Source organism: Sinohyriopsis cumingii, chromosome 1 (genome assembly GCF_028554795.1).
Source record: "Sinohyriopsis cumingii isolate HCF-2022 chromosome 1, ASM2855479v2, whole genome shotgun sequence".
Classification (NCBI taxonomy): domain Eukaryota; kingdom Metazoa; phylum Mollusca; class Bivalvia; order Unionida; family Unionidae; genus Sinohyriopsis; species Sinohyriopsis cumingii.
In genome coordinates, this window is record NC_142961.1 from 123,850,994 (window position 1) to 123,856,784 (window position 5,791).

Here is a 5,791-nt window from a genome sequence, read left to right on the forward strand (position 1 = left end):
ATCACACTACGGTACAATGTTGACGGTACCTTAGAGACGGTACCTTCCAGAACAGGACATAAAAAATGTAAAAAAGGAAAGATGTACAAGCTGGAGACTGCATTGCGACTAGTATAAAAAGGGGGCTATGGTCAAGATCGATAGTTCATTGTGACTACCAAGACCGAGCGAACAAGATGAATACTTTCAGAGAAACACAGAACAAGTTGTTTAGAAAGGCACAATTCAAGTGTGAGGCTTCGGAAGTGGAATGCGATTGTGAGCCTTGCGATGGGTACGATGCTGTACGTTGTGACCTTAGCGATGCCGTAAAGCATCATGGGAACTTTAGTGTCCCTACCCCTATCATGGAAAGTGATGCTGTGCGTGTCAAACCTGAGGGATGCGAAAGTGATGCCGCTCGTCCTCTTGGACATTTTACTGGGTTTCGTTTTAAAGGGGAATGTTCACCTTCACGTCTACCCCCCTACGGATGTCATCCAGCCCTGAGCAAACTCCTACCCATGTCACTCAACCCTCATCGAAACGAACCTGTGAAAGACGAATATTCGTTCCCTGTGCGTTTGTCGGAATACTGCGACTTTGAAAATCGGCTTCAATCGTTCAAAGGAAAATGGCCTAAGTATCTGGGAGGACCGACCCCCGAAGAATTAGCCAGAGCCGGATTTTTCTACTTGGGCGAAGGACATAAAGTCAAGTGCTTCAGTTGCGGTGTGTCACTTCACCACTGGGAACCGCAAGATTCGGCCTACGTAGAACATGCTCGATGGTCACCGAATTGTCATTACTTACCCTTAGTGGGACCGAGACATTGAAGTAACTTCTTACCATCATCTGTTCATGGATACTTTACAAGAGAACATTCGTGCTTTGCCTGTGGAGTTGAGAGAACGCGTTTATCGAGAACTAGTTAAAATACAAGTGAAACGTAAAGAACAATTGCATCCGTTACGTCACCGGTGTTTGAACCACTGGTACCTGAAGGCTATACAAGGATTGATTCAATTGAAAGTGTTCCATCGGACAGACATTGATCAACGATCCTCTAGTTTTAAAAAGGATTGGTTTGGTATGGGCGATTCTACCTACATCATTGTAAACGTACTGCATCGAATTCCAGAGGAAGAGTTAACGAATTACCAACATCTTGAACACAATGTCAACTTGGTGAAAGAGGAAACTTCTGAACGAATTGTAATGTGCAAATTAGTGACTGAACGATTTAAATTCGACACTGAAGTAAAACCATGTCTGTGCAAACAGTACATTTCTTGTGTCAGACCAAAGAGGATTTAGTATGACCTATTCATGGATACTTTGCTAGAGAACATTCGTGCTTTGCCTGTGGAGTTGAGAGAACGCATTTACCGAGAACTGATGAAAATACAAGTGAAACGCAAACTCAAAGTGATTCGTCCGTTTTTAAATTATGCTATGTTACAAAGTACAAGAAGACTGATTATGAGTGGATATTACATTAGGCACAAAGTTAAACGAGGCTATTGGCCACCACCCAACGATTCCAAAAACAGTGTATATACTTATGGATACTTTACAGAGAACATTTTGGGCTTGCCTGAGGAGTTGAGAGAAAGGATTTACCGAGAGCTGGTGAAAATACAAGTGAAACGTAAAGAACAATTGCATCCGTTACGTCACCGGATCTTTAACCACTGGTACCTGAATGGTATAAGAGGACTGATTCGTCAGAAATTTTTTCAGTGGTCAGACCTTCTTGAACACTTTCAGTGTATGAATGATGATGATGATGATGGACTAGACGTTCGTAATTTTGGTTACTTCGAGATTCACTTACTGCAACGTATTGAGGAAGACGAGTTAAAGGATTACCAACATTTGTTATATGGAATCTGCTTAGAAAAAGACGAAACATCTAGACAAACTCTGACGTTTCAGTTACAGTATGTAACATTTAAATTCCCTACTAGAGAACGAACGTGTTTGGTTAGAAATTACCTTTATTGCTTCCGAAACAAAGAGACTATAAAATCAAGTTGCCATGCCACGGATTATGTCACATATCATTCAACAGATTCCGTGGAAGGTACTCAATGACCATATTCAAACCGTGGATCATTACCATCAATTATTACAAGAATTTTATCCATTCAATTTGGGACGACAAATGGTGTGTGTCTTAGTGACTTGTTTTCTGGGATTTCGTTTACCAGCCGATTCTTTGTGGACTCTTTACGATCAGTACTTACCACCCCAATGGCCTTAAATGGTCACGAAAAACTCCTTTTGCTCAAAGCCTTGCGTTTTCATCTGGATACATCTCGACCTCAACAGGAAAAAAAGATTCGTCAACTTTTAGCTACCCAAGACGTGTATGACGATGTGTGTGTAGCTTGTGACTTACATCCCCATTGGACAGATGTCCGTGCCTGGAAAGAATGGGGTTTTGAGGCTTGGACCCAAGAAGTGGCCCAGTATGCACGAGAGTTGTTCAAGGAAAAAAGTTACTTTTCAACCCGTGTTAGTGACAGGACTGTCGTGGACAGACCTGAAAGACCCTTTCGGGAGGACACTTGTGTGACCTTACCCCCTACTATAGAACTGGTTAGAACATTACCCAAAACATGTTGTACAGACACTTGTTTTTATTCCACGTTCATAGTTATCATGTGCCTTTTATCCTTGTACTTAAGCCTTTGGCTTTTATGTATTTTTGTCTTTCGTATTCATGTTTGATAAAAAACATTCAATAAACGTGTTCTGAAAAAGTATATAAACTCTTGTCTTGTTTGTTTTTTCGTGTCACAAGTGACATTTCTCACACAATGGCTACCTCTGCTGTCTCTGCTCCCTCTTCCTCTACTGTCAAAGTCATCGACGAACACTTAGATCGTGCCAGTTGGGAGGCTTTGTATCTTCGCCATCCCTTTAACATGCTCATTGCTGGACCTAGCGGTTCAGGCAAAACCGAATTCGTCAAACGTTTGATCGAACATAAACATCATTTGATCGATCGGCCACCTCAACGGATCGTGTGGTGTTACAAAGAGTGGCAATCGGCGTACAACCTCTTGCGAGAAAGTCAAGGCGATTCCATCGTGTTTGTGGAAGGCATTCCTAAAGAAGACGACGGCATCGTCTCTCGTTCCCGTCAAACCCATTTGGTCATTTTTGACGACATGTTAGGAGAAGACGAAGAAGAAATTAAATTGTGGTTCACGCGCAAAGGGCATCACCGTAATGCCAGTGTCGTTTACATCACCCAAAATTTGTTTCAACAAAGTAAAGCCCATCGTACCATCAGTCTCAATGCGCATTACGTGGTCTTGTTTAAAAGCCCTCGAGATAAATCGCAAGTGCAAGTCTTAGCCAAACAGTTAGGAACGCCTTGGCTGACTCAGGCGTACGACGATGCCACTCAGACTCCACACGCCTATTTACTCGTCGATTTGAAATCAACAACCCCGGAGGATTTGCGATTTCGTACCCACTTGTTTCACCACTGGTGCCAAGACGGAGGGCCTGTCCTGTACACGTCTCCGTCCTCGACTTCATTTCACTCCACATAAAAAAAAATCTATAAAAACCTCAGACCCTTTTTCGTCTGTCTCACACAGTGTGAACATGACGTCCCTTCAGTCGCATCTTCCCGTCAAATTAATTCGTGCCTTGTATGGCATCAGTCGAGAAAAAGATCCACAAACACGAGCTTGTGTCTTAGAAGCTAGTCTCAAAGAAGTCTTACGATGGTTCACGGTGACGGCACGTCAAATACTCCAAGGAATCATTCAGATTCCTCATCAAACCAAACGCTTTTTCGATCGAAACAAAGTCGCTTTCGTCCAACTGGCCGATCCCCGCATGGACACTCAAACCAAAAAACAAATCATTTTGAAACCTGGAGGGAGCGGAACTCTAGGAGGGGTCATCATTCGCTCTCTCTTAAGATGGGATCCTAATGCCCCCAAAGTTATCCCCAAGACAAAAGTCCAACGAAGCCCCAAGAAGAAAAAGAAAAAGACCAGGTCCCCAAGGAGAACTTCTCCAGTGGCAGGACCCTCCTCTTACCAGACAACGCCCCGGAAAAAGAAAAGAAGCCCCCAGAAAAAGAAACAGAAAAAAGTCCCCAGAAAAAGAAAAGTCCACAGAAGAAAACTAGTCGCAAGAGAGGCACTTCGGCCAGGACGCAACCTTACACTCGCAAACCACGACCTGCCACAGCGGTGACTGAGTCTCCGGCAGCCTCACGTTTATCCACTTCTCCGTTGATGTCACCAGGAACTGAAGAGTACTTGGAGACGTTGATCACACCAAGAACTTCTCCGTTGATGACCCCCAAAAGAACTTCCCCTGTAGCAGGACCCTCCAATTTAGCGGCAGTGGCTGCTGCTCACAAAGTACCTTCTCCCAAAATCAAAGTCCATGAAAGATCGGGCATGTTACAAAGTTTACTGGATTTGTCCAAGCAAGAACTGGCTCGAATTAGTCCGTTACGTACCCCTGCACGACGTGTCATGCCTGTCCTCAAACTGATACGACGTAAAGATAATCAGTGGCGACGCGTTCCAGTATAAAAAAGGCCTGTGACCAAGTAGGGTATCAGTGTTTTCTGGTGTTCCTGAAGACTCAAAGATGTCACCCTCCAGAAAACCCCAAGGAAAGAAAAGGAAAGGACTGCCACCACGTTTAGCCAAACATGGGGACATGTTATCTGTCCTGTCCAAAGCTTCTCCACCTCCACGAAAAAAACTCATTCAATCAGCCTCCAAAGAGGTCATCGATACCGTGTGCGAATGTTGTTTGAACGTTTTGAAAGGCACGATCCCTTTGTCCAAACACCAGAAACAATGCTTAGGCAAACATCGTCACGTTCTTCGGAAAATGGTTCAAAAGAAAATTCCCATTCGTCAAAAAAAGAAGATGTTGGTCCAACGTGGAGGCATTTTGCCTCTGTTGTTAGGCCCCATACTGAAAGGAGTCTTGGGAACCATGTTGGGAGGACTGGTGGGAGCAAGATAAAAAGGCCTTCGGAAGTCACAAGATCTCAGAATTAACCCCTGACAACCCCATGGAAGGACGAAAACTAGCTTTAGTGCCTTACAAACGATGGATGGAATACCATAGGTGGCAAGAACCACGCACCCCACATTTACCTCCCAATCCCAATTTGAGCGAGATGTCCCAGTTACAACACGAACTGCAGTCCTTGATGGATCGCCAAGATTTGTCCGAAACAGAAAAATCGCAAAAGTACGGTCAACTCTTGCAACGATTGCAACTCTTTCACCAGAAAGCTTTAGACGAAACAGCTCTACCCACTCTGAAAGATTTTAAGACCTTGATGAAAAGTCCAAAACCATCACCAGTACCAGTACCACCACTACCAGTGACCAAGACAGAAAAAGGAGAAGAAGACGAAGGGTTTCAAACTCCACCAGAAAAAGTACGCAAGTTAACAACACCACCTACCTCCAGAATTGGATGGATTAAAAAGATGATGGCCACCCCTTCTTCATCACAAGAGAAAAAGAAAGTGAAGACAGAAGTGAAGACAGAAGTGAAACAAGAACCGATATCCCCCGCTCAGACATCCTCCTCTTCAACACCTATTGCCGGTCGCACACGCAAAGCATTGCAATCCAAGAAAATACCCCAAGAGAAAAAGAGTAGCATCATCCAAGAGTGGGTGCCTTATTAACACACAAACAAACACAAAAAAATAAAAAATGGAAAAAGTCTTAGCCAGCATTTACTACGATCCCTCGCACCCTGCAGGTTACGCAGGAGTTCAAAAATTGTATCGTGCTGCCAA